Raw genomic sequence first — 15,768 nt, forward strand, 5'->3', positions numbered from 1 at the left:
CTGGACTCCATTCCATTACTGCTGTGTTGGTGTTGGTGTGTGGGAGAGATTGTGCTGTGCTGGCCCTTGGCCTCAGCTGCTGCTGCTCTCTCTCAGTCTTGCCTGACCTGCCTGGAGAAGAGAAGACATCCAAGGTAAGACAGTCTTGGGGTTCTTGTTTTTATTTTAGTTAGTAAAAGGACTTTTTAAGACTCAGAGTCCCTTTACTCATCCAGATTTCGGTGGCTGGGTACTGGGTAGCTTATTTGGGGTTAGGGTTAGGGGGTTCTGCTGGGGGTGGGGGCCTGGGGTGGGTTTTTTTGCCAATTTGCCCATATCTTACTTTAGTGAGAGGACTTTTAAAAGTGCAGTGTCCTTTTACTTTTCCTGATTTGGGTGGCTTGGATTTCTTGGGGTTAGGGTGAAGGTTTTTTTTGGGGGGGAGGGGTTGGTAAAGTTCCTGTATTGTTAAAAGTCAAGTTTTTTACTATTTTAAAAGGATTCTGTGTTTGATTTGTTGCTGCTGTGTTGTGCTGCTGTTGTTCCTTTTCTCTTGTGGTTCTGGTTCTTGGGGAAGGGGCTGTTTGGCCTAATTTTCATTGTTAAAAAGGTCACTTTTTTAACAGTTGAGTTTGCTGGCCTTTTCTCAGTGATTTGGATCTGTTGATGTTGGTTTTGCATCGTGTCCTGTTGTCCCTTTTCCTGGTTCTGTTTTTTTTGGGAGGGAGGGTGGGGCGGGTGGGGTGTTGTTGACTGATTTGGCCTGAGGTTTTTTATTGTTGAAAAGGTCACTTTTTTAACAGTTGAGTTTCTTGGCCTTTTCTAAGTGATCTGTTTGGCTCTGTTGTTGTTTGGATCTGTCCACCGCTTCTCTTGTTTGAGAGTTGTGTTGTTTGGGGCAGGGCTGGAGAGCTGGCATCTGTAGATTGCATGCTCTGTGGCAGGGAAGCTGGCATCTGGGTGAGAGACCCAGAACCAGCATGCTTGTTGTGTTTGGCCAGTTTGGGGCAGGCTGGAGAGCTGGCATCTGTAGATTGTGTGTTCTGTGGCAGGGAAGCTGGCATCTGGGTGAGAGACCCAGAACTAGCATGCTTGTTGTGCTTGGCCATCTCTCCCCACGTTGTTTGGGGCAGGGCTGGAGAACTGGCATCTGTAGATTGTGTGTTCTGTGGCAGGGAAGCTGGCATCTGGGTGAGAGACCCAGAACCAGCATGCTTGTTGGCCAGCTCTCCCCATGTTGGCATGTTGGCCAGCTCTCCCCATGTTGTTTGGGGCAGGCTGGAGAACTGGCATCTGTAGATTGTGTGTTCTGTGGCAGGGAAGCTGGCATCTGGGTGAGAGATCCAGAACCAGCATGCTTGTTGTGCTTGGCCAGCTCTCCCCGGGTTATTTGGGGCAGGGCTGGAGAGCTGGCATCTGGATTTGCTGAAGCCAGGTCTGCAGGGCAGACCTTGAGCAGATTGTGTTTTGTGTGGCAGTGATGCTGGCAACTGGGTTTATATTGGTTCCAGGCCAGCAGGGTTCATAGAGTAGATAGATGGATGTAGTGCATTTGGGTCCTATAGAGATTCTCTGGTGTGAAGTTAGGTTTGGCTTTGGGTGCCCAAAGAATTGGACCCCCTGGCCCAATCTTTTTGGGACTTGGGGGTTTTGTAGGGGAGAGCCCCCTGCGGGTTCCCTGTAGTTTTGGGGGCTCTCCCTCAAACCCCCTGCCCCCAGTAGCCTCTAATTATGCCCTATGTTGCCATTGATTTCAATGGCCCATAGGGTATAATGGTGGGATAGGGGCACCCTCTTTGTGTGCCTCTGGAATGGGACTCCCTGGCCCAAACTTTTTGGGACTTGGGGGGTTTGTAGGGGAGAGTCCCCTGCAGGTCCCCTCAAATTTGGGGGCTCTACCTCAAACCCCCTCCCCTCCAGGTAGCTTCCAATATACCCTACTTTGCCATTGATTTCAATGGCAATAGGGTATAATGGGGCTGAATATTCGGAAATAGCTGTACATCTACCATTTATACGGCTATTCTGAGTACTGGTATTCGAAAATATACTGAATTACGGATATTTTGGCCCCGTATATTTCTGAATCCGATTATTTCCGATTTTTTTTTTTTTTTTTGCACACCCCTAATCTCAAGTTCTGGCTAGCCTCACTATGTTTGTGTATATTCAAGGCCCAACGAATTGTAACCTGCTATTTCTGCAAGTGTGATGCTTTATTGAAATCTACTTGCAAACAAACCTGGATCTTGTGTATCTTTTTCTTGGGATTTCTGCAAACTCAGGAGCTTCTGGCCAGAGCTCCAAACAATGTACAGACTCTCCTACTGAATGTCAGGCTCACGCATTACAAAGTTCTAATTATTGCCACACGGTTACCGCAAAGACTTTTGATCCAATATGTGCTCGCAGTCCTGTGCTTGGTAGTTCGTTCCCAGAAGTATGGGGGAACTGATTTGGATAAGTCACAGCATATGGAGGGGGACTTAAACCTCACCCTGTGCCATTTTTATGATCTGAGATGACATCTAAGGAGTCACTACTTCTCCCATTGAAGAAAAAAACAAATGTAGCCATTGATCCAAGTATATTTCCCCACTGTGGGCCAAATAATAGTTCCCTGGGGCCATTTCAGGTTGGGAAAATGGCATGGGGAGGGTTCAAGTACCTCTCCCCACAAGCCATAGTCCTGATTTAAATAGGGCTTCTACAGGGAAGAGCCTGTGGATTAGTAGAAAATCCTCTGCTTTGCATACAGAAGGCTCCAGGTTCAATCTCCAGCATCTCCAGGCAAAAGGACCAGGTAGGAGGTGATAGAATCATAGAGTTGCAAGGAACCTCCAGGGTCATCTAGTCCAAACTCCTGTACAAGGCAGAAAATTCATATCTACTTTCCCCCACACACTAGTGATCCCTGCTCTATGCCTTGAAGATGGCAAACAAAACAATATGGACTTCATACAATGTATCATATGGACTTCATACAATGCCCATCAAGAAGTCTGCCACTTTCTCAAGAGTGTATGGCCATACAAGAATTGCTGTTTATGCAGCTAGCTACAGCCTCCTTTCTGCACAACGGCAGCTGTTTCCTTGATTCCAAGATTTTCTTTAAGGACTGAGTTGTCTAGGGAAGCTGATAATGAACACAGGGTGTGGCTAATTGGCATCAGATTGCACCCTTGGCATGCTGGGTAGAAGAAGCTGACCTGTGGTGTGGGTTTCATGTTGGGTCATATCCTGGAGCAGTCTCTGCCGGCATAGAGCTTGGAGAGATTTCTTGTTTCTCTTTTGGTTTCTCTGTGATGCACAGCTTAAGCCTTGGTGAGGAGTGAAAAATTGAAATGAGGACAGTTCAGTCAACAGAATGTCTGTGAAATTAATGAGGCCCTTCGCCTCCAACACCTGATAATTACATCTTTCAATTAAATGAACTCTCTTGCTGTCCAGGATCTTATAAATTAACTCGAAGTGATGCATCTCCCGTCGGCTGCCAAATCGGTTCCAGGCCAAAAATTTACGCTTGCAGACGTCGTCAAGGAGGGGAAGTCTAGTGGCCTGTCTGCTCCCTGGAGGATAGTTTTTGGTTCCTCTCACACTACAGTTGTGAAATTGGCTTAGCGAGTCTAGCCAGAATTGCATGATCACCTGTTATTGCTATTGTGAATGTCCACTAGGTCTCTCTTTTGTATGCATAAAGCAGACTGGTCCTCTTTAGTTTTGTTGGGTTTTGACCCCATTTTCAACATTCCCCCCTCTTTTGCTTGCATATGTGCATCACACTCACACACACAGTAAAGAAACACATCTGGTGAGGTGGTAAAGTTTACTGATAGGATACATTTTTTTGGCATGTGACAAGAACCAGGTTCAGGAAGTGGAATGGTATGGTATAGCTTGCTCTTGTCAGATCTTGGAAGCTAAGCAGGGTCAGTACTTGGATGGGAGGGGGCACCAAGGAAGACTCTGAAGAGGAAGGCAATGGCTTCCCTTTTGGGTTGAAACCTTGGCTGCTCTTTGCCTTGAAAGCCCTTGCTGGGATCCCCATAAGTTTGTTGCCATGTGACAGGACATACGTGCATACATACATAGCGGCCAAGTTCAGCTCTCGGCATCTCCATTCAAAGTATCTCATGTAGCTATTCTTGGGAAGATCTTTCTTTCTCTGGAATTCTAGAGATCTGCTAGTGAGATTAAAGAGAACTACACTAGGATAGATGGACCAGTGGTCTAACTTGTTGTGAAACACATGCATGGCATGCAAAAGGTCACCAGGTTTGATCAGAGTTAAAGAGTTTGGAAATTTTATATTTAAAAAATCAGTGTACAGTACAGCAGTGGTAAGCAACATGCCCCCCCCCCATGTCTCTACCTATGAAGATGTTGGTGTGCCCCCCAAACGGGGGAGGAGAAGATGAAGATTACACTTGGTGAGATATGCTTGGGGTGAGCTGAACCCCAGCAGTGGTGCTGATGGCATCTCAAGGACTTGCCTTGGATTGGGAGGTGGCTGTGTAGGTCTGGAAGGGGATGATGGGCAGAAGCCATACCTGTTGCCTTCCTCTCAGCTCACTATTTCAGAGGCATCAATGCAATGTGAAACAAGTCTAAGAAGGCACTGAAACCCCAGAACCAAAGAGGTTTATCTAAGGGGACAACAGGGGGTAACGGAAGCAGACAAGTGAGCGAGAGATCAGTTGATTGCCTCCCAGGTTCTGTACTTCTATTCTGATGTGCCTTTCCAATGCAACATAGAGAAATTATAAAATTAATCCCAGAACTGTTGCATGCACAGCTGGCCCTAGTTTTCATTTCCGTCAGCTTGTTCTCTTTCCCCCCTCCACCTTCTCAGTGCAGCAAACAATCACTGATGAAACGCAGCATGCACAATCAGATGAGCGCAGGATCGGAGAACTACTGGACCTCATCAGGATTCTTTCTGCATTGTGTTTAAGGTTGGATGAATGTTAGTCATTCCATACTGGCTCTGTAATTTTGCTGATTCGTTCAATTGTGCATCCGTTGCATGGTCCACTGTGAGTATCTGACTGCAGCCACACAGCATTTGGTATTGTACTCTAGTAATAACAGGATTTTCCTGTGTGGCCAAGGCAATCCAGTTGCAAATGATTGCTATAGTTGAAGAACAGTTCAATATTTGCAGCATCTATGCACGTGGTGTGTTTGGATAGACAGACAGACAAATAGACAGGCAGGCAGGCAGACAGACAATGAGTCAGATCCTACAACACCATTGGGTGTTAGAGAGAGATTTTCTCCCTTTCCTATAACACAAGACCTCTGGGGTCACCCAGTAAATGTGATGGCCAATAGATTCAGAGGGGCCCATGGAAATAGTTCTTTTTTTCAATAATTAAATTAAGGAATTTTCTATCAGTGGACAAAGTGATGATCATGAACATAGATGGCTATAAGAGAGGATTAGACATATTCATGGAGAGGTCCATCAGTGGCTACATTGAGAGGCAGCAAAGAAAACTTGTTCCCCACTGAGTTTTGAGAACTCTCTTAGTACTGGGAAAATGGCCTCATATCTATCCGTCTTGCAGGTGCCACAGCAGCGTAGAGCTTTTTCCCTTGCCAGATGCAACGCCATGCCCTCTGCCGTTCTTTATGGCAGATTTAACAAGACAGCCTACTCAGTCAGATACTGTCTCTGTAAGCAAAAATGTGTGGAGTCAGTTACTCATATTCTTCTTGATTGTAATTTGTATACAGATCTTCGTCACAAGTATTTACATCCTCTTTTAGTTAGCATGGTTGATGGTTCTGATGCACCTAAGGTCTATAGTCTTTTAAACGACGCTTCATCTAGTGTCACTGAGAAAGTGGCTAAGTTTCTTTATTCTGTTTTAAAGGCACGCCAGAGGATCTCATAGAAATAGTTTGTTTATGCTTTTCCTGATGTAGATGTATGCAATCGTTCAATTTTATCTTTTTTTTAAAACCAATTTGCTCTGATATATATATATATATATATATATATATATATATATATATATTATGCCAATAAAGGCTAACTTGACTTGAGAGGCAGCAACCTTCTGAACAGCAGTACTAAAAGGCAACATTAAGAGGAAGCTTTGGCCCATGTGCTCTGGGTCTGGACTTCCAGGACAACCGGTTGGCCACTGTGTAAACCAGGATGTTGGACTAGATGGACCACTGATTTGAACCCCTGGTTCGATCAGCGGCCAAATATATATATATATATACACACACACTGTGGCTAATAGCCACTGATGGACCTCTGCTCCATATTTTTATCTAACCCCTTCTTGAAGGTGGCTATGTCCACAAGCATAGCCACCTTCAAGAAGGGGTTAGATAAAAATATGGAGCAGAGGTCCATCAGTGGCTATTAGCCACAGTGTGTGTGTGTGTGTGTGTGTGTGTGTGTGTGTGTATATATATATATATATATATTGCCGCTGTGTGACACAGAATGTTGGACTGGATGGGCCATTGGCCTGATCTAACATGGCTTCTCTTATGTTCTTATGATCAAGAGCTAGATTCGAGTTTTTAGGGTATATATCAAGAGGTAGTAAGCCCCAGAAGGTGGAACCAGAACCAATGAGTTGAAATTGTATCAAAAGAGTTTTTGGCTAAACATTAGGAAGAACTTCCTGACAGAGTGGTTCCTCGGTGGAAGAGTCTTCCTTGGGAGGTGGTGGGCTCTCCTCCTTCTTTGGAGGTTTTTCATCAGAGGCTAGATGGCCATCTGACAATGCTGATTCTGTGAACTTAGGCAGATCGTGGGAAGGAGGGTAGGAAGGGTTGCATCAGTGCTTAGATCTCTTGCCCAGGGAAAAAAACTTTTCTCCACTTTGGGATCAGGCAGCAATTTTTCTCCAGGCCAATTTTGTCAGGGAACCTGGAGTGGTTTTTTTTGGGGGGGGGGTGGGGGCTGGGGGGGTGGGAGGGTTAACCATCTTCTGGGCATGGAGCAAGGGTCATTGCAGGTGCATGAAAGGGAGGTACTTGTGAATTTCCTGCATTGTGCAGGGTTTGTACCAGGTGACCCTGGCGGTCCCTTCCAACTCTATGAGTCTATGAATACCAGTAGTAGGAGGCAACATGAGGAAGAGGCTTTGGCCTCTGTGCCCTGCATCTGGACCTCCAGGGCAACTGGCTGGCCACTGTGTAAACCAGGATGTTGGACTAGATGGACCACTGATCTGAACTGTTGGTTCAATCAAGAGCTAGATTTGAATCCCGTAGCATCTGAGAGACCAACACGTTTTTAGGATATAAGGCTTTGAGAGTCGAAGCTTTCTTGGTCAGATACCACAAAGGGAGCTTTGATTCCTGTAAGCTCATTCCCTGAAAAAATATTGTTGGTCTTGAAGGGGCTACTGAGCTTAGACTCTGGCTCTTCGACTTCAAACCAACATGGCTGCCCTCTGAAACTGGTAGGGTTGCCAGGTCCAGTTCAAGAAATATCTGGGGACTTTGAGGGTGGAGCCAGGAACAAGGTTGTGACAAGCATAACTGAACTCCAAAGGGAGTTCTGGCCTTCCCATTTAAAGGGACTGCAAATCTTTTAAACACCTTCCCTCCATTGGAAATAACAAAGAATAGGGGTATCTTCCTTTGGGGCTCATATAATTGGATCCCCTGGTCCAATCCTTTTGAAACTTGAAGGGCGTTTTGAGGAGAAGCATCAGATGCTATGCTGCAAATACCTCAAAAACCAGACCCCCCCCCCCCGATACCCACAGATCAATTCTCCATTATACCCTACGGGAATTAGTCTCCATAGGGAATAATACAGTGCCCAGCAGACATCCTGCCCTCCCCTCGCTTTCTGATGACCCTGAAGTGGGGGGGCCTCCAAACCAGGGGTCCCCTGCCCCCAGTCTAATCAATGTTCTTATGATTTCCTTCCACCAAGTCTTCCTCCAGAGGCGTTCCCTTTCTGATGAAAAGTTTGCAGAAATGAGCTGTAGGATCTGACTTGGTGAACAGGAACGTTTAACCGTATGTTTTGATATTTGGAAATATTCATTATGAGTTGAAATCTGTATTCCACAGTATGTCTACTTTCATATCTGAATGTGTATGCAATGTATAATGGGCAAAAAGAATAGACTGCAGTTTTGTTCAGTGACAACTTAGATTGGAATGGCATGTTCCACAGGGAATTCCTACCAGGGTGGAATTTGGAAGCAGCCTAGAAATGTTTTGTCAATGCACAGAAGGGCTTGTGCATGTCGGTGAAGCCAAAGGGGGAAAAGATAAAAAAAGCAACAGAAGGAAATTAAAGCTGCGGCATACAGTGTAGACGCAATGGTCTCTACAAACTCTGGAAATCAGAAAAGAAGAATGGCTGGTTCCCAAGGGATCGGTGCCTCTCTGCAATTAAACAAGAGAAGTCTCTGAACTCCCAGATCTAGAGAGAAATTTGCAAGCATCCCCAATTTAAACTAAAGCACGTTATCCTTCTCTCCCCCCCACCCCCCCTCCAAAAAAAAAATGACTGAATGACCACCCAAGTCTTGCTGAACTCTTATGTCTACCTTCAGGCATTTACACAATAAGCTTTAAAGAAAAATTCTGTCCTTATAAAGAACCCATGACACCCATTATGTTGTTACCCCAAGGCAGCCCTCAACCCCTATTCCCTTGTCTCTTTTTTTAGTATTTATTTTTTTGTAAAAAAAAAATTGTGCTTGCATGCCTAGAAGTAATGGTGACTTCTGGTGGCCCCTACTGGGGCATGGAGGATGTTCAGAGAAGTGGCTTGCTGCAGCCTGCCTCTGCCTCCCACTGCTGGTATTCCTTGGAGGTCTCCCATCCAAGTACTTGCCAGGTCAGCTCTGTTTAATTTCTGAGTTCTGACAAGATCAAGCTTGCCTAGACTATCCAAGTTAAGGCAATTCCTAGGGTGATTCTGCACTCACATTGGTCCGGGGCGGGCTTCCGTTTTGGGGCGGAGCAAGCTGGTGATTTCGCACCCATTGCTCCACACCGGCATTTTGCCTGGGGCAAACCCGCAATTTGCCCCGCTGCAATGTAAACCTGTTTTTTCAGGTTTACACTGTGGCGGGGCAAATTGTGGGTTTGCCCTGGGCAAAATGCCGGTGTGGAGTAACGGGTGTGAAATTGCCAATTTGCTCTGCCCCAAAATCAAAGCCCACCCTGGACCAACATGAGTGCGGAATCACCCTTATTCCCTGCAGGTAACCTATGCCCCTGCAGGCAACCTATGGTTTCCATATCTGGGTTGGGGAAATTCCTGGAGGTTTGGGGATAGAGCCTGGGGAGGGTGAAATATGGGGAGGGACCTCCGCAGGGTACACTGCTATCGAGTCCACACACCCAAAGCAGCTCCTTTCTCCAGAGGAACCGAGCTCTGGATATCAGTTGTAAGTCTGAGAGATCTTCAGGTCCCACCTGAAGGCTGGCAGCCCTCGGAACAAACATGCCAGTCCATGGCTGAATGAGCTGAGCCTGGCTTTGAGAGGCATGCATGCCCGCTCTTTCAATTAAGACAATTAGCTGTGACCAAGGGCAGCTGCAAAGCTCCAATTAAACCAGCACAAAGTCTAACGTGATCCACAGTGTCACAGAGCAAGTTGCAACATGCCACCCTGACAATGTACGTCTGGCAGATTAAAGCTTTTAAAAACATTTTGACAACGTTCCCTGTCGACCCGCCTGCCGTCTATTCCCCGCACATCACCTTTAGCAGTAATCTCATGTCTTTGCAATTTCTCATTAATTTGCCCTGTGTCAGAAGACTGAAAAGGAACTGGGGGTGGGGGAGGGTGTCTTTCCTGGTCTTTTATTACCATCTTGATCTCTTTCTCGCCAACATGTCAACTGTGTTTCCCATTTGTAGCCTCTCCCCAAGGGACACCATTGACCTTTCGTCTAGTTCTGATTGGATCCAAGCTGTGTTTTGCTCCCACATTGTCAGCCGCAATGGATGAAAACAGACAACTAGGCAAGATCCAATAAGAGGTCTGACTCTGGCTTCTCACTTGTTCTGTTTCACACTTGTTAGGTGTTGGCAGACAGGAATGCAGCCTTAGCTTGACATTATAGTCATCGTTGGTGATGGAGAAAAGCTACCATATGTTGAAACTTTCTTGTTAAGATGACCCTCAATGTAGGTCATGTTTGAAGATGGCGTGTGTGTATGGGGGGACATGAGCGAATGTATGGGTAGGTTCACAATGAAGTTTCTCCATGGGGAATGACAGTGGAAAGTGAGCAGTGGATTACTTTTCGCCTCCTAAATAAGCATGTGGCTATCTCTCATTTCTTTTGGCACCTGTCAGATAAAGAAGGACCACAAACTGGGGAATGAGCCACAAAAGGAGAGAAAACAGAAACAACAATATAGTCAACTGAAGGTCCAGGACAAGAAATAGCCTTCCTGAATGCCCGCACAGCATTTTCAGGGCATTTCCCTGTTGAACTTGTATAGCATTTTTTAGCCAATGCTGATTTTGAAATGAAGACACAGTTCAGGTTGTCCTAGAGATATGCAGCTGTCCTCAACCAGGGCCAGGGGTTTTTCAGTCATGGCCCCAACCTGGTGGAACTCTGTGCCAAGGAACATCAAGGCCCTGTGGGACCTTATGCAATTCCTCAGGGCTTGTAAGGCAGATATGTTCCATCAGGCTTTTGATTGAGGGCAGCAAAGGTCCACATTCTGACTGGCACCCTTTTTTGTGCCCATCCCCTTGGACTGACTTCTCCTCTTACCCACAAGGCATGCTCATGCCAGAAATGGGAAGAAAGCACAAATTCTGCCACTTGACTTCTTAATTTAATGTATTAATGTGTACTGTTTTTTATGGTTTTAATGTTTTTAATGCTGTAAATTGCCTAGAGTCTCAGAATAGTGGGGATTAGGCAATTCATAAATGTAATGAAATAAATAAAGAAATATGAACTTAATCTGCAATCTCTTTAGTAGGAGACATTTTCCACAAGGCTGTCCAGGCCTTCAGTGACACAAACAGGCACACTCTTAGACAATGGCCACCAAGAGTCATCAGGATGTCCTTTGATTTCTGTCCTTTTCTTGAGGAATTAGGCTCTTTAAGAAGGTTCCTGAAGGCCATTATGGGAACATGGAGAAAAAAGCCAGGACGCTGCAGCCAGACACAGACGAGGAACTTCAGTAAAGCAAAAGCACAGTCCACAAAAGCACAGTCCAAATCCCCACACACTCCACACAAGAAAAGCATGACGGAGAAGCAGATTTGAGGCCAAGCCTTTTGAGAGCTCAGCAGGTGGAGAAGGGAGAAGAAGAAAGAGCTGATAACTGGAGACAGGCAGGTCAAGGTCTTGGGAACATGAGAAAAGAGCACAAGCCCAAGACTAGTCTCAAGTCCCCCATCAGGACTTTAAGACTATTTAGGCAAGAATTAAAAGTAACAGAATACTTTTATTCTTCTTCTCCGAAGGATTTAAGTGTTTTCAATTGTCAGTTATGTTCTTATTCTTGGGAATACCAGTATCTGCACCCTGTATATTTCCAGGAATGTTTGGGAATATCCAGGATAAACAAAGGATAAACAAAATATGTTGCAATGTGGATTATTGCTTAGGGTTTGTTTATTTGATAACATTGGTCCCCAGGAGAGTCATCAAATTCTATTCAATGGAGCCCTGGGTGGAACTTACTAGCCTAACTAGAACAATTCCTTCTCCTGATGAAGGCTTGCATGCTTCAGAGGAGACTTGGTCATTATCCAATTCAGAGGAAAAGGAAGTGCGAGAGATTCATGCTTCCTGTTCCTTCTGGACCCTCGTCAGTTCTAGGAAATGGCTAAATTTTCTTCCATCTCTTGTTGTGAACATATCACCTTTGCTTTGAACCAGTTTTCTAAGGTTAGTTCTCCATCTGGTGCTGCCTCAGCACTCCCCTCCTCCCACAGCACCATCTTTTCTTTGGACCAGGCATGTTAATTATACCAATGTGACCTCAAATTCAGGGGAGTTTAGGCATATGCTGTCAGACCTTCTCTCTGTCTCTCTTCTGAGGTGATGTTCTACAGTAGTCAATGTAAGTCTTGCTTTCTAAGGTTATAGAACACTGACAGGGCTTTTATTTTTGGGGAAAAACCCAGCAGGCACTTATTTGCATATTAGACCACACTCCCTGATGCCAAGCCAGCTGGAACTGTGTTCCTGCTCAAAAAAAAGCCCTGAACGCTGGGTTCCATAATGGGAGGTGAAATGTCTATTTTTTCCCCCATCGGGACTTTGAGACTATTTAGGCAAGAATTAAAAGTAACAGAATACTTTTATTCTTCTTCTCAGAAAGATTTAAGTGTTTTCAATTGTCAGTTATGTTCTTATTCTTGGGAATACCAGTATCTGCATCCTGTATATTTCCAGAAATGTTTGGAAATATCCAGGATAAACAAAGGATAAACAAAATATGTTACAATGTCGTATTCCAAAGTTACAATGCAAGAGACTACCATATACAAATTAAATTAATAATTCACATAGACTTCACAGTGAGTTTCCCACTTATTTGAAAGAATGACTTGAACATGGTTAGACCCACTGACACTCAGAACTTCTAATCTGCCCAGTCTGTTCTACCCTGGAGACTGACCATTTTCACATTTCACCTAATCTCTCTCTCTAAGAACATAAGAACATAAGAGAAGCCATGTTGGATCAGGCCAACGGCCCATCAAGTCCAACACTCTGTGTCACACAGTGGCAAAAAATGTTATATACACACATACACTGTGGCTAATAGCCACTGATGGACCTGTGCTCCATATTTTTATCTAAACCCCTCTTGAAGGTGGCTATACTTGTGGCCGCCACCACCTCCTGTGGCAGTGAATTCCACATGTTAATCACCCTTTGGGTGAAGAAGTACTTCCTTTTATCCGTCTTAACCTGTCTGCTCAGCAATTTCATCGAATGCCCACGAGTTCTTGTATTGTGAGAAAGGGAGAAAAGTACTTCTTTCTCTACTTTCTCCATTCCATGCATTATCTTGTAAACCTCTATCATGTCACCCCGCAGTCGACGTTTCTCCAAGCTAAAGAGTCCCAAGCGTTTCAACCTTTCTTCATAGGGAAAGTGCTCCAGCCCTTTAATCATTCTAGTTGCCCTTCTCTGCACCTTCTCTAAAGCTATAATATCCTTTTTGAGGTGCGGCGACCAGAACTGCACACAGTACTCCAAATGAGACCGCACCATCGATTTATACAGGGGCATTATGATACTGGCTGATTTGTTTTCAATTCCCTTCCTAATAATTCCCAGCATGGCATTGGCCTTTTTTATTGCAAACGCACACTGTCTTGACACTTTCAGTGAGTTATCTATCATGACCCCAAGATCTCTCTCTTGATCAGTCTCTGCCAGTTCACACCCCATCAACTTGTATTTGTAGCTGGGATTCTTAGCCCCAATGTGCATTACTTTGCACTTGGCCACATTGAACCGCATCTGCCACGTTGACGCCCACTCACCCAGCCTCAACAGATCCCTTTGGAGTTCCTCACAATCCTCTCTGGTTCTCACCACCCTGAACAATTTAGTGTCATCCGCAAACTTGGCCACTTCACTGCTCACTCCCAACTCTAAATCATTTATGAACAAGTTAAAGAGCATGGGACCCAGTACCGAGCCCTGTGGCACCCCACTGCTTACCGTCCTCCACTGCGAAGACTGCCCATTTATACTCACTCTCTGCTTCCTCTCTCTCTCTCTCTCTGCAAGAGCTAGACCTCAAATTGATTGGCTGTTGCATATACATTTAGAAACTGGCTCAGTTGTTTCCTCCCCTTCTAGTTCATACCTCAGCCATATGATTGGTTGCTTGGCAATTATGGGCTAGATGGCCTGCTGTCCATCATGCTAGTTAACTAGATCACATATTGATTCCACAATATGGTGTTTTAACAATTTATTAATAACATATGGTTACAATATTTAATTATCTTTTTCTTATACTAACCCATATGATATTTCACCCCCCTCCCTCCAATATTGACTTCTCCGAAGTTATAAATTTGAATTTAATTCTAAAGTTACCACTAATCTATCAAAATATAATACTTTTGATTAATACTAAAAAATTGTCCAATGTCTTTTTACGTTCCACTCTTTCTCCATATATCCTTTGAATTTCTTCCACTCCTTTTTGAATAAGTCGATTTCACAACATGGTAACCAGTCATATTCTAGGTAGGATGCTCACAGAAGTGCAGCTCCTGAACTTCCAGCCAGGGTCTGCATGCAGTGGGGAGTTCTCTGCCTGTTGCACACAGATCCCGGGGCATATGCAAATGAGCTCTGCTACTGAGCTCCCGCACCTTTTTTTTCGTACAAACTGACCCCTGATTATTCCTAACCAATTAGGATCCGTGTAGTAAATGGAATAAATTTAGGGGTGTGTGCTCAGATATATCCAGTCTGAATACCACCTTATCAATCTTTTCCCAGGTATATTTGGGTATTCAGGAACTAGAATGATTAAAGGGTTGGAATACTTTCCCTATGAAGAAAAGTTAAAACACTTGGAGCTCTTTAGCTTGGAGAAATGTCAACTGCGAGGTGACATGATAGAGGTTTACAAGATTATGCACAAGATAGAGAAGGTAAAGAAAGAAGTCCTTTTCTCCCTTTCTCACAATACGAGAACTCGTGGCACTCAATGAAATTGCTGAGCAGTCAGGTTTGAACAGATAAAAGGAAGTAGTTCTTCACCCAAAGGGTGATTAACACATGGGATTCACTGCCACAGGAAGTGGTGGTGGCTACAGGCATAGCCAGCTTCAAGAAGGGAATGGATAAACATACGGAGCAGAGGTCCATCAGTGGCTATTAGCCACAGCGTATTGTTGGAACTCTCAAGTGATGCTCTGTATTCTTGGTGCTTGGGAGGGGCAAAAGTGTGAGGACATCTAGTGTCCTGGCCCCAGTGATGGACCTCCTGATGGCACCTGGGTTTTTTGGTCACTGTGTGACACAGAGTGTTGGATTGGATGGGCCATTGGCCTGATATAACATGGCTTCTCTTATATTCTTATGTTCTTATTCTTGGGAATACCAGTATCTGCATCCTGTATATTTCCAGAAATGTTTGGGAATATCCAGGATAAACAAAGGATAAACAAAATTCAAGCAAAAATAAAGCCATTGCCAGCCACCTTGACTCAGCTGGGTTAAATGACCCAATAGCAGCTACTAATGCCCTCATACAAGTATTACCTCCGATATGATTTCTGCCTTCTTATGCTTGTGACAAAACTACTCATATTACTTTATTAGAGTGTACTGATACCTATCACCCAATAACTTCCATGTCTGAACGGACTATCATATGTAGAACTTTCAGGACAGTTCATATAATATCAAAAACAGACGTTTCCAGTGGAATCGGTGTGCATGATTACCTGCCAGTCACCAAGGACTAGTTCACTCATACACCCACTTCATTTGATGACTGGCAACTGGACATGGGTATGAACCAAACCACAAATCACGATATGTGCATGAATTGGACCGATTCATGGTTCATTCTGAACCAGTTCTGATCATGGTGCTTTATTTGGTTGGTTTTTGCGGCTCATTTTCCCAGACAGCCTTGTGCTGATTTAGTCAATTCCTAGCAATGCTGGGAGCCCTAGAAACACCCATAGCAGTTGTCCATAGCTTGATTGGCAGCTTTGGGAGCCAGTCATGGAATTCCCATTCTGCAGCACGAAGAGAGAAGAGTTAGTTGTCATGAGCTTTCTGGAGGCACCTTTTTTGGGGGGAGGGGGGGCT

This window comes from Heteronotia binoei, chromosome 12 (genome assembly GCF_032191835.1).
Source record: "Heteronotia binoei isolate CCM8104 ecotype False Entrance Well chromosome 12, APGP_CSIRO_Hbin_v1, whole genome shotgun sequence".
Classification (NCBI taxonomy): domain Eukaryota; kingdom Metazoa; phylum Chordata; class Lepidosauria; order Squamata; family Gekkonidae; genus Heteronotia; species Heteronotia binoei.